Genomic DNA, 23,452 nt, shown 5'->3' with positions numbered 1-23,452 from the left:
TTTTTAATGTGTACAAAGTGGCCTTTCTTAGCACTGGAAGGAAATCTTGGTGATACCAAGTAACAGGGTTTTGCTATAGTTTTTTGACCTTCTAAGCTCAAATGTGTACAAATATGGTGATATTACTTTAAGCAGATGATGGTGACTTCTTGCTTTGACCAGGTGTATTTGTTGGTAGCCTAGATTTTAATCTTATGTGGTGTTTTTTTCAAACATATATTGTAAGAGGGCCTTCAATTGCTGTAATCACTATAAATGTTTACCAGGAGTGGGGTTCGAACTCTCGTGGATATTCATCCATTGGATCTTAAGTTTAACGCCTTAACCACTCGGCCATCCTGGTACTGGTGGGATAAACCATATCCGAGAACCGTGAAAGGTGTGCTGATTTTCACAGTTGATCTTGCCAATTCAGGAGTGCCGTTAACTGTCTCAGGTGAGTCTACATTCACAAAAGGGATTTGCTCTGAGGAGTGTTTTATTTTTCTTGATGGGATTACAAAGAGAGTTTATCTTTCTCCATGGAATTACAAAATTCCAACATAGACTTTGAGCCCTAATGACGGTTGCTGTCAGCTATTTACCACTGACAAGAAAGGAGTGATAAGTAGGGACTGTATTTTTATATCCCCTTTATCTATCTCCCATACTGAATTTCTGGGAGAGAACATAGTTAGGCTCCGAACTTTGGCTATTTTTTAATGTGTACAAAGTGGCCCTTCTTAGCACTGGAAGGAAATCTTGGTGATACCAAGTAACAGGGTTTTGCTATAGTTTTTTGTCCTTCTAAGCTCAAATGTGTACAAATATGGTGATATTACTTTAAGCAGATGATGGTGACTTCTTGCTTTGACCAGGTGTATTTGTTGGTAGCCTAGATTTTAATCTTATGTGGTGTTTTTTTCAAACATATATTGTAAGAGGGCCTTCAATTGCTGTAATCACTATAAATGTTTACCAGGAGTCGGGTTCGAACCCACGTGGATATTCATCCATTGGATCTTAAGTCCAACGCCTTAACCACTCGGCCATCCTGGTACTGGTGGGATAAACCATATCCGAGAACCGTGAAAGGAGTGCTGATTTTCACAGTTGATCTTGCCAATTCAGGAGTGCCGTTAACTGTCTCAGGTGAGTCTACATTCACAAAAGGGATTTGCTCTGAGGAGTGTTTTATTTTTCTTGATGGGATTACAAAGAGAGTTTATCTTTCTCCATGGAATGAAAAAATTACAACATAGACTTTGAGCCCTAATGACGGTTGCTGTCAGCTATTTACCACTGACAAGAAAGGAGTGATAAGTAGGGACTGTATTTTTATATCCCCTTTATCTATCTCCCATACTGAATTTCTGGGAGAGAACATAGTTAGGCTCCGAACTTTGGCTATTTTTTAATGTGTACAAAGTGGCCCTTCTTAGCACTGGAAGGAAATCTTGGTGATACCAAGTAACAGGGTTTTGCTATCGTTTTTTGACCTTCTAAGCTCAAATGTGTACAAATATGGTGATATTACTTTAAGCAGATGATGGTGACTTCTTGCTTTGACCAGGTGTATTTGTTGGTAGCCTAGATTTTAATCTTATGTGGTGTTTTTTTCAAACATATATTGTAAGAGGGCCTTCAATTGCTGTAATCACTATAAATGTTTACCAGGAGTGGGGTTTGAACCCACGTGGATATTCATCCATTGGATCTTAAATCCAACGCCTTAACCACTCGGCCATCCTGGTACTGGTGGGATAAACCATATCCGAGAACCGTGAAAGGAGTGCTGATTTTCACCGTTGATCTTGCCAATTCAGGAGTGCCGTTAACTGTCTCAGGTGAGTCTACATTCACAAAAGGGATTTGCTCTGAGGAGTGTTTTCTTTTTCTTGATGAGATTACAAAGAGAGTTTATCTTTCTCCATGGAATTACAAAATTCCAACATAGACTTTGAGCCCTAATGACGGTTGCTGTCAGCTATTTACCACTGACGAGAAAGGAGTGATGAGTAGGGACTGTATTTTTATATCCCCTTTATCTATCTCCCATACTGAATTTCTGGGAGAGAACATAGTTAGGCTCCGAACTTTTGCTATTTTTTAATGTGTACAAAGTGGCCTTTCTTAGCACTGGAAGGAAATCTTGGTGATACCAAGTAACAGGGTTTTGCTATAGTTTTTTGACCTTCTAAGCTCAAATGTGTACAAATATGGTGATATTACTTTAAGCAGATGATGGTGACTTCTTGCTTTGACCAGGTGTATTTGTTGGTAGCCTAGATTTTAATCTTATGTGGTGTTTTTTTCAAACATATATTGTGAGAGGGCCTTCAATTGCTGTAATCACTATAAATGTTTACCAGGAGTGGGGTTCGAACTCTCGTGGATATTCATCCATTGGATCTTAAGTTTAACGCCTTAACCACTCGGCCATCCTGGTACTGGTGGGATAAACCATATCCGAGAACCGTGAAAGGAGTGCTGATTTTCACAGTTGATCTTGCCAATTCAGGAGTGCCGTTAACTGTCTCAGGTGAGTCTACATTCACAAAAGGGATTTGCTCTGAGGAGTGTTTTATTTTTCTTGATGGGATTACAAAGAGAGTTTATCTTTCTCCATGGAATGAAAAAATTACAACATAGACTTTGAGCCCTAATGACGGTTGCTGTCAGCTATTTACCACTGACAAGAAAGGAGTGATAAGTAGGGACTGTATTTTTATATCCCCTTTATCTATCTCCCATACTGAATTTCTGGGAGAGAACATAGTTAGGCTCCGAACTTTGGCTATTTTTTAATGTGTACAAAGTGGCCCTTCTTAGCACTGGAAGGAAATCTTGGTGATACCAAGTAACAGGGTTTTGCTATCGTTTTTTGACCTTCTAAGCTCAAATGTGTACAAATATGGTGATATTACTTTAAGCAGATGATGGTGACTTCTTGCTTTGACCAGGTGTATTTGTTGGTAGCCTAGATTTTAATCTTATGTGGTGTTTTTTTCAAACATATATTGTAAGAGGGCCTTCAATTGCTGTAATCACTATAAATGTTTACCAGGAGTGGGGTTCGAACCCACGTGGATATTCATCCATTGGATCTTAAGTCCAACGCCTTAACCACTCGGCCATCCTGGTACTGGTGGGATAAACCATATCCGAGAACCGTGAAAGGAGTGCTGATTTTCACAGTTGATCTTGCCAATTCAGGAGTGCCGTTAACTGTCTCAGGTGAGTCTACATTCACAAAAGGGATTTGCTCTGAGGAGTGTTTTACTTTTCTTGATGGGATTACAAAGAGAGTTTATCTTTCTCCATGGAATTAAAAAATTCCAACATAGACTTTGAGCCCTAATGACGGTTGCTGTCAGCTATTTACCACTGACAAGAAAGGAGTGATGAGTAGGGACTGTATTTTTATATCCCCTTTATCTATCTCCCATACTGAATTTCTGGGAGAGAACATAGTTAGGCTCCGAACTTTGGCTATTTTTTAATGTGTACAAAGTGGCCCTTCTTAGCACTGGAAGGAAATCTTGGTGATACCAAGTAACAGGGTTTTGCTATAGTTTTTTGACCTTCTAAGCTCAAATGTGTACAAATATGGTGATATTACTTTAAGCAGATGATGGTGACTTCTTGCTTTGACCAGGTGTATTTGTTGGTAGCCTAGATTTTAATCTTATGTGGTGTTTTTTTCAAACATATATTGTAAGAGGGCCTTCAATTGCTGCAATCACTATAAATGTTTACCAGGAGTGGGGTTCGAACCCACGTGGATATTCATCCATTGGATCTTAAGTCCAACGCCTTAACCACTCGGCCATCCTGGTACTGGTGGGATAAACCATATCCGAGAACCGTGAAAGGAGTGCTGATTTTCACAGTTGATCTTGCCAATTCAGGAGTGCCGTTAACTGTCTCAGGTGAGTCTACATTCACAAAAGGGATTTGCTCTGAGGAGTGTTTTATTTTTCTTGATGGGATTACAAAGAGAGTTTATCTTTCTCCATGGAATTAAAAAATTCCAACATAGACTTTGAGCCCTAATGACGGTTGCTGTCAGCTATTTACCACTGACAAGAAAGGAGTGATGAGTAGGGACTGTATTTTTATATCCCCTTTATCTATCTCCCATACTGAATTTCTGGGAGAGAACATAGTTAGGCTCCGAACTTTGGCTATTTTTTAATGTGTACAAAGTGGCCCTTCTTAGCACTGGAAGGAAATCTTGGTGATACCAAGTAACAGGGTTTTGCTATAGTTTTTTGACCTTCTAAGCTCAAATGTGTACAAATATGGTGATATTACTTTAAGCAGATGATGGTGACTTCTTGCTTTGACCAGGTGTATTTGTTGGTAGCCTAGATTTTAATCTTATGTGGTGTTTTTTTCAAACATATATTGTAAGAGGGCCTTCAATTGCTGCAATCACTATAAATGTTTACCAGGAGTGGGGTTCGAACCCACGTGGATATTCATCCATTGGATCTTAAGTCCAACGCCTTAACCACTCGGCCATCCTGGTACTGGTGGGATAAACCATATCTGAGAACCGTGAAAGGAGTGCTGATTTTCACAGTTGATCTTGCCAATTCAGGAGTGCCGTTAACTGTCTCAGGTGAGTCTACATTCACAAAAGGGATTTGCTCTGAGGAGTGTTTTATTTTTCTTGATGGGATTACAAAGAGAGTTTATCTTTCTCCATGGAATTACAAAATTCCAACATAGACTTTGAGCCCTAATGACGGTTGCTGTCAGCTATTTACCACTGACAAGAAAGGAGTGATGAGTAGGGACTGTATTTTTATATCCCCTTTATCTATCTCCCATACTGAAATTCTGGGAGAGAACATAGTTAGGCTCCGAACTTTTGCTATTTTTTAATGTGTACAAAGTGGCCCTTCTTAGCACTGGAAAGAAATCTTGGTGATACCAAGTAACAGGGTTTTGCTATAGTTTTTTGACCTTCTAAGCTCAAATGTGTACAAATATGGTGATATTACTTTAAGCAGATGATGGTGACTTCTTGCTTTGACCAGGTGTATTTGTTGGTAGCCTAGATTTTAATCTTATGTGGTGTTTTTTTCAAACATATATTGTAAGAGGGCCTTCAATTGCTGTAATCACTATAAATGTTTACCAGGAGTGGGGTTCGAACCCACGTGGATATTCATCCATTGGATCTTAAGTCCAACGCCTTAACCACTCGGCCATCCTGGTACTGGTGGGATAAACCATATCCGAGAACCGTGAAAGGAGTGCTGATTTTCACAGTTGATCTTGCCAATTCAGGAGTGCCGTTAACTGTCTCAGGTGAGTCTACATTCACAAAAGGGATTTGCTCTGAGGAGTGTTTTACTTTTCTTGATGGGATTACAAAGAGAGTTTATCTTTCTCCATGGAATTAAAAAATTCCAACATAGACTTTGAGCCCTAATGACGGTTGCTGTCAGCTATTTACCACTGACAAGAAAGGAGTGATGAGTAGGGACTGTATTTTTATATCCCCTTTATCTATCTCCCATACTGAATTTCTGGGAGAGAACATAGTTAGGCTCCGAACTTTGGCTATTTTTTAATGTGTACAAAGTGGCCCTTCTTAGCACTGGAAGGAAATCTTGGTGATACCAAGTAACAGGGTTTTGCTATAGTTTTTTGACCTTCTAAGCTCAAATGTGTACAAATATGGTGATATTACTTTAAGCAGATGATGGTGACTTCTTGCTTTGACCAGGTGTATTTGTTGGTAGCCTAGATTTTAATCTTATGTGGTGTTTTTTTCAAACATATATTGTAAGAGGGCCTTCAATTGCTGCAATCACTATAAATGTTTACCAGGAGTGGGGTTCGAACCCACGTGGATATTCATCCATTGGATCTTAAGTCCAACGCCTTAACCACTCGGCCATCCTGGTACTGGTGGGATAAACCATATCCGAGAACCGTGAAAGGAGTGCTGATTTTCACAGTTGATCTTGCCAATTCAGGAGTGCCGTTAACTGTCTCAGGTGAGTCTACATTCACAAAAGGGATTTGCTCTGAGGAGTGTTTTATTTTTCTTGATGGGATTACAAAGAGAGTTTATCTTTCTCCATGGAATTACAAAATTCCAACATAGACTTTGAGCCCTAATGACGGTTGCTGTCAGCTATTTACCACTGACAAGAAAGGAGTGATAAGTAGGGACTGTATTTTTATATCCCCTTTATCTATCTCCCATACTGAATTTCTGGGAGAGAACATAGTTAGGCTCCGAACTTTTGCTATTTTTTAATGTGTACAAAGTTGCCCTTCTTAGCACTGGAAAGAAATCTTGGTGATACCAAGTAACAGGGTTTTGCTATAGTTTTTTGACCTTCTAAGCTCAAATGTTTACAAATATGGTGATATTACTTTAAGCAGATGATGGTGACTTCTTGCTTTGACCAGGTGTATTTGTTGGTAGCCTAGATTTTAATCTTATGTGGTGTTTTTTTCAAACATATATTGTAAGAGGGCCTTCAATTGCTGTAATCACTATAAATGTTTACCAGGAGTGGGGTTCGAACCCACGTGGATAATCATCCATTGGATCTTAAGTCCAATGCCTTAACCACTCGGCCATCCTGGTACTGGTGGGATAAACCATATCTGAGAACCGTGAAAGGAGTGCTGATTTTCACAGTTGATCTTGCCAATTCAGGAGTGCCGTTAACTGTCTCAGGTGAGTCTACATTCACAAAAGGGATTTGCTCTGAGGAGTGTTTTCTTTTTCTTGATGGGATTACAAAGAGAGTTTATCTTTCTCCATGGAATTACAAAATTCCAACATAGACTTTGAGCCCTAATGACGGTTGCTGTCAGCTATTTACCACTGACGAGAAAGGAGTGATGAGTAGGGACTGTATTTTTATATCCCCTTTATCTATCTCCCATACTGAATTTCTGGGAGAGAACATAGTTAGGCTCCGAACTTTTGCTATTTTTTAATGTGTACAAAGTGGCCTTTCTTAGCACTGGAAGGAAATCTTGGTGATACCAAGTAACAGGGTTTTGCTATAGTTTTTTGACCTTCTAAGCTCAAATGTGTACAAATATGGTGATATTACTTTAAGCAGATGATGGTGACTTCTTGCTTTGACCAGGTGTATTTGTTGGTAGCCTAGATTTTAATCTTATGTGGTGTTTTTTTCAAACATATATTGTAAGAGGGCCTTCAATTGCTGTAATCACTATAAATGTTTACCAGGAGTGGGGTTCGAACTCTCGTGGATATTCATCCATTGGATCTTAAGTTTAACGCCTTAACCACTCGGCCATCCTGGTACTGGTGGGATAAACCATATCCGAGAACCGTGAAAGGAGTGCTGATTTTCACAGTTGATCTTGCCAATTCAGGAGTGCCGTTAACTGTCTCAGGTGAGTCTACATTCACAAAAGGGATTTGCTCTGAGGAGTGTTTTATTTTTCTTGATGGGATTACAAAGAGAGTTTATCTTTCTCCATGGAATTACAAAATTCCAACATAGACTTTGAGCCCTAATGACGGTTGCTGTCAGCTATTTACCACTGACAAGAAAGGAGTGATGAGTAGGGACTGTATTTTTATATGCCCTTTATCTATCTCCCATACTGAATTTCTGGGAGAGAACATAGTTAGGCTCCGAACTTTTGCTATTTTTTAATGTGTACAAAGTTGCCCTTCTTAGCACTGGAAAGAAATCTTGGTGATACCAAGTAACAGGGTTTTGCTATAGTTTTTTGACCTTCTAAGCTCAAATGTGTACAAATATGGTGATATTACTTTAAGCAGATGATGGTGACTTCTTGCTTTGACCAGGTGCATTTGTTGGTAGCCTAGATTTTATTCTTATGTGGTGTTTTTTTCAAACATATATTGTAAGAGGGCCTTCAATTGCTGTAATCACTATAAATGTTTACCAGGAGTGGGGTTCAAACCCACGTGGATAATCATCCATTGGATCTTAAGTCCAATGCCTTAACCTCTCGGCCATCCTGGTACTGGTGGGATAAACCATATCCGAGAACCGTGAAAGGAGTGCTGATTTTCACAGTTGATCTTGCCAATTCAGGAGTGCCGTTAACTGTCTCAGGTGAGTCTACATTCACAAAAGGGATTTGCTCTGAGGAGTGTTTTCTTTTTCTTGATGGGATTACAAAGAGAGTTTATCTTTCTCCATGGAATTACAAAATTCCAACATAGACTTTGAGCCCTAATGACGGTTGCTGTCAGCTATTTACCACTGACGAGAAAGGAGTGATGAGTAGGGACTGTATTTTTATATCCCCTTTATCTATCTCCCATACTGAATTTCTGGGAGAGAACATAGTTAGGCTCCGAACTTTTGCTATTTTTTAATGTGTACAAAGTGGCCTTTCTTAGCACTGGAAGGAAATCTTGGTGATACCAAGTAACAGGGTTTTGCTATAGTTTTTTGACCTTCTAAGCTCAAATGTGTACAAATATGGTGATATTACTTTAAGCAGATGATGGTGACTTCTTGCTTTGACCAGGTGTATTTGTTGGTAGCCTAGATTTTAATCTTATGTGGTGTTTTTTTCAAACATATATTGTAAGAGGGCCTTCAATTGCTGTAATCACTATAAATGTTTACCAGGAGTGGGGTTCGAACTCTCGTGGATATTCATCCATTGGATCTTAAGTTTAACGCCTTAACCACTCGGCCATCCTGGTACTGGTGGGATAAACCATATCCGAGAACCGTGAAAGGAGTGCTGATTTTCACAGTTGATCTTGCCAATTCAGGAGTGCCGTTAACTGTCTCAGGTGAGTCTACATTCACAAAAGGGATTTGCTCTGAGGAGTGTTTTATTTTTCTTGATGGGATTACAAAGAGAGTTTATCTTTCTCCATGGAATTACAAAATTCCAACATAGACTTTGAGTCCTAATGACGGTTGCTGTCAGCTATTTACCACTGACAAGAAAGGAGTGATAAGTAGGGACTGTATTTTTATATCCCCTTTATCTATCTCCCATACTGAATTTCTGGGAGAGAACATAGTTAGGCTCCGAACTTTGGCTATTTTTTAATGTGTACAAAGTGGCCCTTCTTGGCACTGGAAAGAAATCTTGGTGATACCAAGTAACAGGGTTTTGCTATAGTTTTTTGTCCTTCTAAGCTCAAATGTGTACAAATATGGTGATATTACTTTAAGCAGATGATGGTGACTTCTTGCTTTGACCAGGTGTATTTGTTGGTAGCCTAGATTTTAATCTTATGTGGTGTTTTTTTCAAACATATATTGTAAGAGGGCCTTCAATTGCTGTAATCACTATAAATGTTAACCAGGAGTGGGGTTCGAACTCTCGTGGATATTCATCCATTGGATCTTAAGTTTAACGCCTTAACCACTCGGCCATCCTGGTACTGGTGGGATAAACCATATCCGAGAACCGTGAAAGGAGTGCTGATTTTCACAGTTGATCTTGCCAATTCAGGAGTGCCGTTAACTGTCTCAGGTGAGTCTACATTCACAAAAGGGATTTGCTCTGAGGAGTGTTTTATTTTTCTTGATGGGATTACAAAGAGAGTTTATCTTTCTCCATGGAATTAAAAAATTCCAACATAGACTTTGAGCCCTAATGACGGTTGCTGTCAGCTATTTACCACTGACAAGAAAGGAGTGATGAGTAGGGACTGTATTTTTATATCCCCTTTATCTATCTCCCATACTGAATTTCTGGGAGAGAACATAGTTAGGCTCCGAACTTTGGCTATTTTTTAATGTGTACAAAGTGGCCCTTCTTAGCACTGGAAGGAAATCTTGGTGATACCAAGTAACAGGGTTTTGCTATAGTTTTTTGACCTTCTAAGCTCAAATGTGTACAAATATGGTGATATTACTTTAAGCAGATGATGGTGACTTCTTGCTTTGACCAGGTGTATTTGTTGGTAGCCTAGATTTTAATCTTATGTGGTGTTTTTTTCAAACATATATTGTAAGAGGGCCTTCAATTGCTGCAATCACTATAAATGTTTACCAGGAGTGGGGTTCGAACCCACGTGGATATTCATCCATTGGATCTTAAGTCCAACGCCTTAACCACTCGGCCATCCTGGTACTGGTGGGATTAACCATATCCGAGAACCGTGAAAGGAGTGCTGATTTTCACAGTTGATCTTGCCAATTCAGGAGTGCCGTTAACTGTCTCAGGTGAGTCTACATTCACAAAAGGGATTTGCTCTGAGGAGTGTTTTATTTTTCTTGATGGGATTACAAAGAGAGTTTATCTTTCTCCATGGAATTACAAAATTCCAACATAGACTTTGAGCCCTAATGACGGTTGCTGTCAGCTATTTACCACTGACAAGAAAGGAGTGATGAGTAGGGACTGTATTTTTATATCCCCTTTATCTATCTCCCATACTGAATTTCTGGGAGAGAACATAGTTAGGCTCCGAACTTTTGCTATTTTTTAATGTGTACAAAGTGGCCCTTCTTAGCACTGGAAAGAAATCTTGGTGATACCAAGTAACAGGGTTTTGCTATAGTTTTTTGACCTTCTAAGCTCAAATGTGTACAAATATGGTGATATTACTTTAAGCAGATGATGGTGACTTCTTGCTTTGACCAGGTGTATTTGTTGGTAGCCTAGATTTTAATCTTATGTGGTGTTTTTTTCAAACATATATTGTAAGAGGGCCTTCAATTGCTGTAATCACTATAAATGTTTACCAGGAGTGGGGTTCAAACCCACGTGGATAATCATCCATTGGATCTTAAGTCCAATGCCTTAACCACTCGGCCATCCTGGTACTGGTGGGATAAACCATATCCGAGAACCGTAAAAGGAGTGCTGATTTTCACAGTTGATCTTGCCAATTCAGGAGTGCCGTTAACTGTCTCAGGTGAGTCTACATTCACAAAAGGGATTTGCTCTGAGGAGTGTTTTCTTTTTCTTGATGGGATTACAAAGAGAGTTTATCTTTCTCCATGGAATTACAAAATTCCAACATAGACTTTGAGCCCTAATGACGGTTGCTGTCAGCTATTTACCACTGACGAGAAAGGAGTGATGAGTAGGGACTGTATTTTTATATCCCCTTTATCTATCTCCCATACTGAATTTCTGGGAGAGAACATAGTTAGGCTCCGAACTTTTGCTATTTTTTAATGTGTACAAAGTGGCCTTTCTTAGCACTGGAAGGAAATCTTGGTGATACCAAGTAACAGGGTTTTGCTATAGTTTTTTGACCTTCTAAGCTCAAATGTGTACAAATATGGTGATATTACTTTAAGCAGATGATGGTGACTTCTTGCTTTGACCAGGTGTATTTGTTGGTAGCCTAGATTTTAATCTTATGTGGTGTTTTTTTCAAACATATATTGTAAGAGGGCCTTCAATTGCTGTAATCACTATAAATGTTTACCAGGAGTGGGGCTCGAACTCTCGTGGATATTCATCCATTGGATCTTAAGTTTAACGCCTTAACCACTCGGCCATCCTGGTACTGGTGGGATAAACCATATCCGAGAACCGTGAAAGGAGTGCTGATTTTCACAGTTGATCTTGCCAATTCAGGAGTGCCGTTAACTGTCTCAGGTGAGTCTACATTCACAAAAGGGATTTGCTCTGAGGAGTGTTTTATTTTTCTTGATGGGATTACAAAGAGAGTTTATCTTTCTCCATGGAATTACAAAATTCCAACATAGACTTTGAGCCCTAATGACGGTTGCTGTCAGCTATTTACCACTGACAAGAAAGGAGTGATAAGTAGGGACTGTATTTTTATATCCCCTTTATCTATCTCCCATACTGAATTTCTGGGAGAGAACATAGTTAGGCTCCGAACTTTGGCTATTTTTTAATGTGTACAAAGTGGCCCTTCTTAGCACTGGAAGGAAATCTTGGTGATACCAAGTAACAGGGTTTTGCTATAGTTTTTTGTCCTTCTAAGCTCAAATGTGTACAAATATGGTGATATTACTTTAAGCAGATGATGGTGACTTCTTGCTTTGACCAGGTGTATTTGTTGGTAGCCTAGATTTTAATCTTATGTGGTGTTTTTTTCAAACATATATTGTAAGAGGGCCTTCAATTGCTGTAATCACTATAAATGTTTACCAGGAGTGGGGTTCGAACCCACGTGGATATTCATCCATTGGATCTTAAGTCCAACGCCTTAACCACTCGGCCATCCTGGTACTGGTGGGATAAACCATATCCGAGAACCGTGAAAGGAGTGCTGATTTTCACAGTTGATCTTGCCAATTCAGGAGTGCCGTTAACTGTCTCAGGTGAGTCTACATTCACAAAAGGGATTTGCTCTGAGGAGTGTTTTCTTTTTCTTGATGGGATTACAAAGAGAGTTTATCTTTCTCCATGGAATTAAAAAATTCCAACATAGACTTTGAGCCCTAATGACGGTTGCTGTCAGCTATTTACCACTGACAAGAAAGGAGTGATAAGTAGGGACTGTATTTTTATATCCCCTTTATCTATCTCCCATACTGAATTTCTGGGAGAGAACATAGTTAGGCTCCGAACTTTGGCTATTTTTTAATGTGTACAAAGTGGCCCTTCTTAGCACTGGAAGGAAATCTTGGTGATACCAAGTAACAGGGTTTTGCTATAGTTTTTTGACCTTCTAAGCTCAAATGTGTACAAATATGGTGATATTACTTTAAGCAGATGATGGTGACTTCTTGCTTTGACCAGGTGTATTTGTTGGTAGCCTAGATTTTAATCTTATGTGGTGTTTTTTTCAAACATATATTGTAAGAGGGCCTTCAATTGCTGCAATCACTATAAATGTTTACCAGGAGTGGGGTTCGAACCCATGTGGATATTCATCCATTGGATCTTAAGTCCAACGCCTTAACCACTCGGCCATCCTGGTACTGGTGGGATAAACCATATCCGAGAACCGTGAAAGGAGTGCTGATTTTCACAGTTGATCTTGCCAATTCAGGAGTGCCGTTAACTGTCTCAGGTGAGTCTACATTCACAAAAGGGATTTGCTCTGAGGAGTGTTTTATTTTTCTTGATGGGATTACAAAGAGAGTTTATCTTTCTCCATGGAATTACAAAATTCCAACATAGACTTTGAGCCCTAATGACGGTTGCTGTCAGCTATTTACCACTGACAAGAAAGGAGTGATGAGTAGGGACTGTATTTTTATATCCCCTTTATCTATCTCCCATACTGAATTTCTGGGAGAGAACATAGTTAGGCTCCGAACTTTGGCTATTTTTTAATGTGTACAAAGTGGCCCTTCTTAGCACTGGTAAGAAATCTTGGTGATACCAAGTAACAGGGTTTTGCTATAGTTTTTTGACCTTCTAAGCTCAAATGTGTACAAATATGGTGATATTACTTTAAGCAGATGATGGTGACTTCTTGCTTTGACCAGGTGTATTTGTTGGTAGCCTAGATTTTAATCTTATGTGGTGTTTTTTTCAAACATGTATTGTAAGAGGGCCTTCAATTGCTGCAATCACTATAAATGTTTACCAGGAGTGTGGTTCGAACCCACGTGGATATTCATCCATTGGATCTTAAGTCCAACGCCTTAACCACTCGGCCATCCTGGTACTGGTGGGATAAACCATATCCGAGAACCGTGAAAGGAGTGCTGATTTTCACAGTTGATCTTGCCAATTCAGGAGTGCCGTTAACTGTCTCAGGTGAGTCTACATTCACAAAAGGGATTTGCTCTGAGGAGTGTTTTCTTTTTCTTGATGGGATTACAAAGAGAGTTTATCTTTCTCCATGGAATTACAAAATTCCAACATAGACTTTGAGCCCTAATGACGGTTGCTGTCAGCTATTTACCACTGACGAGAAAGGAGTGATGAGTAGGGACTGTATTTTTATATCCCCTTTATCTATCTCCCATACTGAATTTCTGGGAGAGAACATAGTTAGGCTCCGAACTTTTGCTATTTTTTAATGTGTACAAAGTGGCCTTTCTTAGCACTGGAAGGAAATCTTGGTGATACCAAGTAACAGGGTTTTGCTATAGTTTTTTGACCTTCTAAGCTCAAATGTGTACAAATATGGTGATATTACTTTAAGCAGATGATGGTGACTTCTTGCTTTGACCAGGTGTATTTGTTGGTAGCCTAGATTTTAATCTTATGTGGTGTTTTTTTCAAACATATATTGTAAGAGGGCCTTCAATTGCTGTAATCACTATAAACGTTTACCAGGAGTGGGGCTCGAACTCTCGTGGATATTCATCCATTGGATCTTAAGTTTAACGCCTTAACCACTCGGCCATCCTGGTACTGGTGGGATAAACCATATCCGAGAACCGTGAAAGGAGTGCTGATTTTCACAGTTGATCTTGCCAATTCAGGAGTGCCGTTAACTGTCTCAGGTGAGTCTACATTCACAAAAGGGATTTGCTCTGAGGAGTGTTTTATTTTTCTTGATGGGATTACAAAGAGAGTTTATCTTTCTCCATGGAATTACAAAATTCCAACATAGACTTTGAGCCCTAATGACGGTTGCTGTCAGCTATTTACCACTGACAAGAAAGGAGTGATAAGTAGGGACTGTATTTTTATATCCCCTTTATCTATCTCCCATACTGAATTTCTGGGAGAGAACATAGTTAGGCTCCGAACTTTGGCTATTTTTTAATGTGTACAAAGTGGCCCTTCTTAGCACTGGAAGGAAATCTTGGTGATACCAAGTAACAGGGTTTTGCTATAGTTTTTTGTCCTTCTAAGCTCAAATGTGTACAAATATGGTGATATTACTTTAAGCAGATGATGGTGACTTCTTGCTTTGACCAGGTGTATTTGTTGGTAGCCTAGATTTTAATCTTATGTGGTGTTTTTTTCAAACATATATTGTAAGAGGGTCTTCAATTGCTGTAATCACTATAAATGTTTACCAGGAGTGGGGTTCGAACCCACGTGGATATTCATCCATTGGATCTTAAGTCCAACGCCTTAACCACTCGGCCATCCTGGTACTGGTGGGATAAACCATATCCGAGAACCGTGAAAGGAGTGCTGATTTTCACAGTTGATCTTGCCAATTCAGGAGTGCCGTTAACTGTCTCAGGTGAGTCTACATTCACAAAAGGGATTTGCTCTGAGGAGTGTTTTCTTTTTCTTGATGGGATTACAAAGAGAGTTTATCTTTCTCCATGGAATTAAAAAATTCCAACATAGACTTTGAGCCCTAATGACGGTTGCTGTCAGCTATTTACCACTGACAAGAAAGGAGTGATGAGTAGGGACTGTATTTTTATATCCCCTTTATCTATCTCCCATACTGAATTTCTGGGAGAGAACATAGTTAGGCTCCGAACTTTGGCTATTTTTTAATGTGTACAAAGTGGCCCTTCTTAGCACTGGAAGGAAATCTTGGTGATACCAAGTAACAGGGTTTTGCTATAGTTTTTTGACCTTCTAAGCTCAAATGTGTACAAATATGGTGATATTACTTTAAGCAGATGATGGTGACTTCTTGCTTTGACCAGGTGTATTTGTTGGTAGCCTAGATTTTAATCTTATGTGGTGTTTTTTTCAAACATATATTGTAAGAGGGCCTTCAATTGCTGCAATCACTATAAATGTTTACCAGGAGTGGGGTTCGAACCCATGTGGATATTCATCCATTGGATCTTAAGTCCAACGCCTTAACCACTCGGCCATCCTGGTACTGGTGGGATAAACCATATCCGAGAACCGTGAAAGGAGTGCTGATTTTCACAGTTGATCTTGCCAATTCAGGAGTGCCGTTAACTGTCTCAGGTGAGTCTACATTCACAAAAGGGATTTGCTCTGAGGAGTGTTTTATTTTTCTTGATGGGATTACAAAGAGAGTTTATCTTTCTCCATGGAATTACAAAATTCCAACATAGACTTTGAGCCCTAATGACGGTTGCTGTCAGCTATTTACCACTGACAAGAAAGGAGTGATGAGTAGGGACTGTATTTTTATATCCCCTTTATCTATCTCCCATACTGAATTTCTGGGAGAGAACATAGTTAGGCTCCGAACTTTGGCTATTTTTTAATGTGTACAAAGTGGCCCTTCTTAGCACTGGTAAGAAATCTTGGTGATACCAAGTAACAGGGTTTTGCTATAGTTTTTTGACCTTCTAAGCTCAAATGTGTACAAATATGGTGATATTACTTTAAGCAGATGATGGTGACTTCTTGCTTTGACCAGGTGTATTTGTTGGTAGCCTAGATTTTAATCTTATGTGGTGTTTTTTTCAAACATATATTGTAAGAGGGCCTTCAATTGCTGTAATCACTATAAATGTTTACCAGGAGTGGGGTTCGAACCCACGTGGATATTCATCCATTGGATCTTAAGTCCAACGCCTTAACCACTCGGCCATCCTGGTACTGGTGGGATAAACCATATCCGAGAACCGTGAAAGGAGTGCTGATTTTCACAGTTGATCTTGCCAATTCAGGAGTGCCGTTAACTGTCTCAGGTGAGTCTACATTCACAAAAGGGATTTGCTCTGAGGAGTGTTTTCTTTTTCTTGATGGGATTACAAAGAGAGTTTATCTTTCTCCATGGAATTAAAAAATTCCAACATAGACTTTGAGCCCTAATGACGGTTGCTGTCAGCTATTTACCACTGACGAGAAAGGAGTGATGAGTAGGGACTGTATTTTTATATCCCCTTTATCTATCTCCCATACTGAATATCTGGGAGAGAACATAGTTAGGCTCCGAACTTTTGCTATTTTTTAATGTGTACAAAGTTGCCCTTCTTAGCACTGGAAAGAAATCTTGGTGATACCAAGTAACAGGGTTTTGCTATAGTTTTTTGACCTTCTAAGCTCAAATGTGTACAAATATGGTGATATTACTTTAAGCAGATGATGGTGACTTCTTGCTTTGACCAGGTGTATTTGTTGGTAGCCTAGATTTTAATCTTATGTGGTGTTTTTTTCAAACATATATTGTAAGAGGGCCTTCAATTGCTGCAATCACTATAAATGTTTACCAGGAGTGGGGTTCGAACCCACGTGGATATTCATCCATTGGATCTTAAGTCCAACGCCTTAACCACTCGGCCATCCTGGTACTGGTGGGATAAACCATATCCGAGAACCGTGAAAGGAGTGCTGATTTTCACAGTTGATCTTGCCAATTCAGGAGTGCCGTTAACTGTCTCAGGTGAGTCTACATTCACAAAAGGGATTTGCTCTGAGGAGTGTTTTCTTTTTCTTGATGGGATTACAAAGAGAGTTTATCTTTCTCCATGGAATTACAAAATTCCAACATAGACTTTGAGCCCTAATGACGGTTGCTGTCAGCTATTTACCACTGACGAGAAAGGAGTGATGAGTAGGGACTGTATTTTTATATCCCCTTTATCTATCTCCATCCTGGTACTGGTGGGATAAACCATATCCGAGAACCGTGAAAGGAGTGCTGATTTTCACAGTTGATCTTGCCAATTCAGGAGTGCCGTTAACTGTCTCAGGTGAGTCTACATTCACAAAAGGGATTTGCTCTGAGGAGTGTTTTATTTTTCTTGATGGGATTACAAAGAGAGTTTATCTTTCTCCATGGAATGAAAAAATTCCAACATAGACTTTGAGCCCTAATGACGGTTGCTGTCAGCTATTTACCACTGACAAGAAAGGAGTGATAAGTAGGGACTGTATTTTTTTATCCCCTTTATCTATCTCCCATACTGAATTTCTGGGAGAGAACATAGTTAGGCTCCGAACTTTGGTTTTTTTTTAATGTGTACAAAGTGGCCCTTCTTAGCACTGGAAGGAAATCTTGGTGATACCAAGTAACAGGGTTTTGCTATCGTTTTTTGACCTTCTAAGCTCAAATGTGTACAAATATGGTGATATTACTTTAAGCAGATGATGGTGACTTCTTGCTTTGACCAGGTGTATTTGTTGGTAGCCTAGATTTTAATCTTATGTGGTGTTTTTTTCAAACATATATTGTAAGAGGGCCTTCAATTGCTGCAATCACTATAAACGTTTACCAGGAGTGGGGTTCGAACCCACGTGGATATTCATCCATTGGATCTTAAGTCCAACGCCTTAATCACTCAGCCATCCTGATACTGGTGGGATAAACCATATCCGAGAACCGTGAAAGGAGTGCTGATTTTCACAGTTGATCTTGCCAATTCAGGAGTGTCGTTAACTGTCTCAGGTGAGTCTACATTCACAAAAGGGATTTGCTCTGAGGAGTGTTTTCTTTTTCTTGATGGGATTACAAAGAGAGTTTATCTTTCTCCATGGAATTACAAAATTCCAACATAGACTTTGAGCCCTAATGACGGTTGCTGTCAGCTATTTACCACTGACGAGAAAGGAGTGATGAGTAGGGACTGTATTTTTATATCCCCTTTATCTATCTCCCATACTGAATTTCTGGGAGAGAACATAGTTAGGCTCCGAACTTTGGCTATTTTTTAATGTGTACAAAGTGGCCCTTCTTAGCACTGGAAGGAAATCTTGGTGATACCAAGTAACAGGGTTTTGCTATAGTTTTTTGACCTTCTAAGCTCAAATGTGTACAAATATGGTGATATTACTTTAAGCAGATGATGGTGACTTCTTGCTTTGACCAGGTGTATTTGTTGGTAGCCTAGATTTTAATCTTATGTGGTGTTTTTTTCAAACATATATTGTAAGAGGGCCTTCAATTGCTGCAATCACTATAAATGTTTACCAGGAGTGGGGTTCGAACCCACGTGGATATTCATCCATTGGTTCTTAAGTCCAACGCCTTAACCACTCGGCCATCCTGATACTGGTGGGATAAACCATATCCGAGAACCGTGAAAGGAGTGCTGATTTTCACAGTTGATCTTGCCAATTCAGGAGTGCCGTTAACTGTCTCAGGTGAGTCTACATTCACAAAAGGGATTTGCTCTGAGGAGTGTTTTATTTTTCTTGATGGGATTACAAAGAGAGTTTATCTTTCTCCATGGAATTACAAAATTCCAACATAGACTTTGAGCCCTAATGACGGTTGCTGTCAGCTATTTACCACTGACAAGAAAGGAGTGATGAATAGGGACTGTATTTTTATATCCCCTTTATCTATCTCCCATACTGAATTTCTGGGAGAGAACATAGTTAGGCTCCGAACTTTTGCTATTTTTTAATGTGTACAAAGTGGCCCTTCTTAGCACTGGAAAGAAATCTTGGTGATACCAAGTAACAGGGTTTTGCTATAGTTTTTTGACCTTCTAAGCTCAAATGTGTGCAAATATGGTGATATTACTTTAAGCAGATGATGGTGACTTCTTGCTTTGACCAGGAGTATTTGTTGGTAGCCTAGATTTTAATCTTATGTGGTGTTTTTTTCAAACATATATTGTAAGAGGGCCTTCAATTGCTGTAATCACTATAAATGTTTACCAGGAGTGGGGTTCGAACCCACGTGGATATTCATCCATTGGATCTTAAGTCCAACGCCTTAACCACTCGGCCATCCTGGTACTGGTGGGATAAACCATATCCGAGAACCGTGAAAGGAGTGCTGATTTTCACAGTTGATCTTGCCAATTCAGGAGTGCCGTTAACTGTCTCAGGTGAGTCTACATTCACAAAAGGGATTTGCTCTGAGGAGTGTTTTATTTTTCTTGATGGGATTACAAAGAGAGTTTATCTTTCTCCATGGAATGAAAAAATTATAACATAGACTTTGAGCCCTAATGACGGTTGCTGTCAGCTATTTACCACTTACAAGAAAGGAGTGATAAGTAGGGACTGTATTTTTATATCCCCTTTATCTATCTCCCATACTGAATTTCTGGGAGAGAACATAGTTAGGCTCCGAACTTTGGCTATTTTTTAATGTGTACAAAGTGGCCCTTCTTAGCACTGGAAGGAAATCTTGGTGATACCAAGTAACAGGGTTTTGCTATCGTTTTTTGACCTTCTAAGCTCAAATGTGTACAAATATGGTGATATTACTTTAAGCAGATGATGGTGACTTCTTGCTTTGACCAGGTGTATTTGTTGGTAGCCTAGATTTTAATCTTATGTGGTGTTTTTTTCAAACATATATTGTAAGAGGGCCTTCAATTGCTGCAATCACTATAAATGTTTACCAGGAATGGGGTTCGAACCCACGTGGATATTCATCCATTGGATCTTAAATCCAACGCCTTAACCACTCGGCCATCCTGATACTGGTGGGATAAACCATATCCGAGAACCGTGAAAGGAGTGCTGATTTTCACAGTTGATCTTGCCAATTCAGGAGTGCCGTTAACTGTCTCAGGTGAGTCTACATTCACAAAAGGGATTTGCTCTGAGGAGTGTTTTATTTTTCTTGATGGGATTACAAAGAGAGTTTATCTTTCTCCATGGAATTACAAAATTCCAACATAGACTTTGAGCCCTAATGACGGTTGCTGTCAGCTATTTACCACTGACGAGAAAGGAGTGATGAGTAGGGACTGTATTTTTATATCCCCTTTATCTATCTCCCATACTGAATTTCTGGGAGAGAACATAGTTAGGCTCCGAACTTTTGCTATTTTTTAATGTGTACAAAGTGGCCTTTCTTAGCACTGGAAGGAAATCTTGGTGATACCAAGTAACAGGGTTTTGCTATAGTTTTTTGACCTTCTAAGCTCAAATGTGTACAAATATGGTGATATTACTTTAAGCAGATGATGGTGACTTCTTGCTTTGACCAGGTGTATTTGTTGGTAGCCTAGATTTTAATCTTATGTGGTGTTTTTTTCAAACATATATTGTAAGAGGGCCTTCAATTGCTGTAATCACTATAAATGTTTACCAGGAGTGGGGTTCGAACTCTCGTGGATATTCATCCATTGGATCTTAAGTTTAACGCCTTAACCACTCGGCCATCCTGGTACTGGTGGGATAAACCATATCCGAGAACCGTGAAAGGTGTGCTGATTTTCACAGTTGATCTTGCCAATTCAGGAGTGCCGTTAACTGTCTCAGGTGAGTCTACATTCACAAAAGGGATTTGCTCTGAGGAGTGTTTTATTTTTCTTGATGGGATTACAAAGAGAGTTTATCTTTCTCCATGGAATTACAAAATTCCAACATAGACTTTGAGCCCTAATGACGGTTGCTGTCAGCTATTTACCACTGACAAGAAAGGAGTGATAAGTAGGGACTGTATTTTTATATCCCCTTTATCTATCTCCCATACTGAATTTCTGGGAGAGAACATAGTTAGGCTCCGAACTTTGGCTATTTTTTAATGTGTACAAAGTGGCCCTTCTTAGCACTGGAAGGAAATCTTGGTGATACCAAGTAACAGGGTTTTGCTATAGTTTTTTGTCCTTCTAAGCTCAAATGTGTACAAATATGGTGATATTACTTTAAGCAGATGATGGTGACTTCTTGCTTTGACCAGGTGTATTTGTTGGTAGCCTAGATTTTAATCTTATGTGGTGTTTTTTTCAAACATATATTGTAAGAGGGCCTTCAATTGCTGTAATCACTATAAATGTTTACCAGGAGTGGGGTTCGAACCCACGTGGATCCATTGGATCTTAAGTCCAACGCCTTAACCACTCGGCCATCCTGGTACTGGTGGGATAAATCATATCCGAGAACCGTGAAAGGAGTGCTGATTTTCACAGTTGATCTTGCCAATTCAGGAGTGCCGTTAACTGTCTCAGGTGAGTCTACATTCACAAAAGGGATTTGCTCTGAGGAGTGTTTTATTTTTCTTGATGCGATTACAAAGAGAGTTTATCTTTCTCCATGGAATTAAAAAATTCCAACATAGCCTTTGAGCCCTAATGACGGTTGCTGTCAGCTATTTACCACTGACAAGAAAGGAGTGATGAGTAGGGACTGTATTTTTATATCCCCTTTATCTATCTCCCATACTGAATTTCTGGGAGAGAACATAGTTAGGCTCCGAACTTTGGCTATTTTTTAATGTGTACAAAGTGGCCCTTCTTAGCACTGGAAGGAAATCTTGGTGATACCAAGTAACAGGGTTTTGCTATAGTTTTTTGACCTTCTAAGCTCAAATGTGTACAAATATGGTGATATTACTTTAAGCAGATGATGGTGACTTCTTGCTTTGACCAGGTGTATTTGTTGGTAGCCTAGATTTTAATCTTATGTGGTGTTTTTTTCAAACATATATTGTAAGAGGGCCTTCAATTGCTGCAATCACTATAAATGTTTACCAGGAGTGGGGTTCGAACCCACGTGGATATTCATCCATTGGATCTTAAGTCCAACGCCTTAACCACTCGGCCATCCTGGTACTGGTGGGATAAACCATATCCGAGAACCGTGAAAGGAGTGCTGATTTTCACAGTTGATCTTGCCAATTCAGGAGTGCCGTTAACTGTCTCAGGTGAGTCTACATTCACAAAAGGGATTTGCTCTGAGGAGTGTTTTATTTTTCTTGATGGGATTACAAAGAGAGTTTATCTTTCTCCATGGAATTACAAAATTCCAACATAGACTTTGAGCCCTAATGACGGTTGCTGTCAGCTATTTACCACTGACAAGAAAGGAGTGATGAGTAGGGACTGTATTTTTATATCCCCTTTATCTATCTCCCATACTGAATTTCTGGGAGAGAACATAGTTAGGCTCCGAACTTTTGCTATTTTTTAATGTGTACAAAGTGGCCCTTCTTAGCACTGGAAAGAAATCTTGGTGATACCAAGTAACAGGGTTTTGCTATAGTTTTTTGACCTTCTAAGCTCAAATGTGTACAAATATGGTGATATTACTTTAAGCAGATGATGGTGACTTCTTGCTTTGACCAGGTGTGTTTGTTGGTAGCCTAGATTTTAATCTTATGTGGTGTTTTTTTCAAACATATATTGTAAGAGGGCCTTCAATTGCTGTAATCACTATAAATGTTTACCAGGAGTGGGGTTCGAACCCACGTGGATATTCATCCATTGGATCTTAAGTCCAACGCCTTAACCACTCGGCCATCCTGGTACTGGTGGGATAAACCATATCCGAGAACCGTGAAAGGAGTGCTGATTTTCAGAGTTGATCTTGCCAATTCAGGAGTGCCGTTAACTGTCTCAGGTGAGTCTACATTCACAAAAGGGATTTGCTCTGAGGAGTGTTTTATTTTTCTTGATGGGATTACAAAGAGAGTTTATCTTTCTGCATGGAATGAAAAAATTACAACATAGACTTTGAGCCCTAATGACGGTTGCTGTCAGCTATTTACCACTGACAAGAAAGGAGTGATAAGTAGGGACTGTATTTTTATATCCCCTTTATCTATCTCCCATACTGAATTTCTGGGAGAGAACATAGTTAGGCTCCGAACTTTGGCTATTTTTTAATGTGTACAAAGTGGCCCTTCTTAGCACTGGAAGGAAATCTTGGTGATACCAAGTAACAGGGTTTTGCTATCGTTTTTTGACCTTCTAAGCTCAAATGTGTACAAATATGGTGATATTACTTTAAGCAGATGATGGTGACTTCTTGCTTTGACCAGGTGTATTTGTTGGTAGCCTAGATTTTAATCTTATGTGGTGTTTTTTTCAAA

The 23,452-nt window shown here is 39.4% G+C and overlaps 25 non-coding genes across 25 annotated transcripts; all 25 read right to left on the bottom strand.

Annotated features, from left to right (window-relative positions):
* Window positions 1-955: 955 nt before the first annotated feature.
* Window positions 956-1,038, bottom strand: TRNAL-UAA (transfer RNA leucine (anticodon UAA)). Its single transcript has one exon. It is a non-coding gene; the product is annotated as a tRNA-Leu (tRNA).
* Window positions 1,039-1,650: 612 nt separating this feature from the next.
* Window positions 1,651-1,733, bottom strand: TRNAL-UAA (transfer RNA leucine (anticodon UAA)). The gene has a single exon. It is a non-coding gene; the product is annotated as a tRNA-Leu (tRNA).
* Window positions 1,734-3,040: 1,307 nt separating this feature from the next.
* Window positions 3,041-3,123, bottom strand: TRNAL-UAA (transfer RNA leucine (anticodon UAA)). Its single transcript has one exon. It is a non-coding gene; the product is annotated as a tRNA-Leu (tRNA).
* A 612-nt stretch (window positions 3,124-3,735) lies between these two features.
* On the bottom strand, window positions 3,736-3,818 carry TRNAL-UAA (transfer RNA leucine (anticodon UAA)). The gene has a single exon. It is a non-coding gene; the product is annotated as a tRNA-Leu (tRNA).
* Window positions 3,819-4,430: 612 nt separating this feature from the next.
* TRNAL-UAA (transfer RNA leucine (anticodon UAA)) lies at window positions 4,431-4,513 on the bottom strand. The gene has a single exon. It is a non-coding gene; the product is annotated as a tRNA-Leu (tRNA).
* A 612-nt stretch (window positions 4,514-5,125) lies between these two features.
* On the bottom strand, window positions 5,126-5,208 carry TRNAL-UAA (transfer RNA leucine (anticodon UAA)). The gene has a single exon. It is a non-coding gene; the product is annotated as a tRNA-Leu (tRNA).
* Window positions 5,209-5,820: 612 nt separating this feature from the next.
* TRNAL-UAA (transfer RNA leucine (anticodon UAA)) lies at window positions 5,821-5,903 on the bottom strand. The gene has a single exon. It is a non-coding gene; the product is annotated as a tRNA-Leu (tRNA).
* Window positions 5,904-6,515: 612 nt separating this feature from the next.
* TRNAL-UAA (transfer RNA leucine (anticodon UAA)) lies at window positions 6,516-6,598 on the bottom strand. The gene has a single exon. It is a non-coding gene; the product is annotated as a tRNA-Leu (tRNA).
* Window positions 6,599-7,905: 1,307 nt separating this feature from the next.
* Window positions 7,906-7,988, bottom strand: TRNAL-UAA (transfer RNA leucine (anticodon UAA)). Its single transcript has one exon. It is a non-coding gene; the product is annotated as a tRNA-Leu (tRNA).
* A 2,002-nt stretch (window positions 7,989-9,990) lies between these two features.
* Window positions 9,991-10,073, bottom strand: TRNAL-UAA (transfer RNA leucine (anticodon UAA)). Its single transcript has one exon. It is a non-coding gene; the product is annotated as a tRNA-Leu (tRNA).
* Window positions 10,074-10,685: 612 nt separating this feature from the next.
* On the bottom strand, window positions 10,686-10,768 carry TRNAL-UAA (transfer RNA leucine (anticodon UAA)). Its single transcript has one exon. It is a non-coding gene; the product is annotated as a tRNA-Leu (tRNA).
* A 1,307-nt stretch (window positions 10,769-12,075) lies between these two features.
* On the bottom strand, window positions 12,076-12,158 carry TRNAL-UAA (transfer RNA leucine (anticodon UAA)). Its single transcript has one exon. It is a non-coding gene; the product is annotated as a tRNA-Leu (tRNA).
* A 612-nt stretch (window positions 12,159-12,770) lies between these two features.
* On the bottom strand, window positions 12,771-12,853 carry TRNAL-UAA (transfer RNA leucine (anticodon UAA)). The gene has a single exon. It is a non-coding gene; the product is annotated as a tRNA-Leu (tRNA).
* A 612-nt stretch (window positions 12,854-13,465) lies between these two features.
* On the bottom strand, window positions 13,466-13,548 carry TRNAL-UAA (transfer RNA leucine (anticodon UAA)). Its single transcript has one exon. It is a non-coding gene; the product is annotated as a tRNA-Leu (tRNA).
* Window positions 13,549-14,855: 1,307 nt separating this feature from the next.
* TRNAL-UAA (transfer RNA leucine (anticodon UAA)) lies at window positions 14,856-14,938 on the bottom strand. Its single transcript has one exon. It is a non-coding gene; the product is annotated as a tRNA-Leu (tRNA).
* A 612-nt stretch (window positions 14,939-15,550) lies between these two features.
* Window positions 15,551-15,633, bottom strand: TRNAL-UAA (transfer RNA leucine (anticodon UAA)). The gene has a single exon. It is a non-coding gene; the product is annotated as a tRNA-Leu (tRNA).
* Window positions 15,634-16,245: 612 nt separating this feature from the next.
* TRNAL-UAA (transfer RNA leucine (anticodon UAA)) lies at window positions 16,246-16,328 on the bottom strand. The gene has a single exon. It is a non-coding gene; the product is annotated as a tRNA-Leu (tRNA).
* A 612-nt stretch (window positions 16,329-16,940) lies between these two features.
* Window positions 16,941-17,023, bottom strand: TRNAL-UAA (transfer RNA leucine (anticodon UAA)). Its single transcript has one exon. It is a non-coding gene; the product is annotated as a tRNA-Leu (tRNA).
* Window positions 17,024-17,945: 922 nt separating this feature from the next.
* TRNAL-UAA (transfer RNA leucine (anticodon UAA)) lies at window positions 17,946-18,028 on the bottom strand. The gene has a single exon. It is a non-coding gene; the product is annotated as a tRNA-Leu (tRNA).
* Window positions 18,029-18,640: 612 nt separating this feature from the next.
* On the bottom strand, window positions 18,641-18,723 carry TRNAL-UAA (transfer RNA leucine (anticodon UAA)). Its single transcript has one exon. It is a non-coding gene; the product is annotated as a tRNA-Leu (tRNA).
* Window positions 18,724-19,335: 612 nt separating this feature from the next.
* On the bottom strand, window positions 19,336-19,418 carry TRNAL-UAA (transfer RNA leucine (anticodon UAA)). Its single transcript has one exon. It is a non-coding gene; the product is annotated as a tRNA-Leu (tRNA).
* Window positions 19,419-20,030: 612 nt separating this feature from the next.
* TRNAL-UAA (transfer RNA leucine (anticodon UAA)) lies at window positions 20,031-20,113 on the bottom strand. The gene has a single exon. It is a non-coding gene; the product is annotated as a tRNA-Leu (tRNA).
* A 1,307-nt stretch (window positions 20,114-21,420) lies between these two features.
* TRNAL-UAA (transfer RNA leucine (anticodon UAA)) lies at window positions 21,421-21,497 on the bottom strand. The gene has a single exon. It is a non-coding gene; the product is annotated as a tRNA-Leu (tRNA).
* Window positions 21,498-22,109: 612 nt separating this feature from the next.
* TRNAL-UAA (transfer RNA leucine (anticodon UAA)) lies at window positions 22,110-22,192 on the bottom strand. The gene has a single exon. It is a non-coding gene; the product is annotated as a tRNA-Leu (tRNA).
* Window positions 22,193-22,804: 612 nt separating this feature from the next.
* On the bottom strand, window positions 22,805-22,887 carry TRNAL-UAA (transfer RNA leucine (anticodon UAA)). Its single transcript has one exon. It is a non-coding gene; the product is annotated as a tRNA-Leu (tRNA).
* Between the last annotated feature and the right edge of the window lie 565 nt (window positions 22,888-23,452).

The sequence above is a fragment of the Lithobates pipiens genome, unplaced genomic scaffold, assembly GCF_037356315.1.
Source record: "Lithobates pipiens isolate NorthernLeopardFrog02 unplaced genomic scaffold, aLitPip1_a1.2 Scaffold_18, whole genome shotgun sequence".
NCBI classification, from domain to species: domain Eukaryota; kingdom Metazoa; phylum Chordata; class Amphibia; order Anura; family Ranidae; genus Lithobates; species Lithobates pipiens.
Note: the sequence above shows the minus strand (reverse complement) of the source record. Positions and strands in the feature narration are given on the sequence as shown.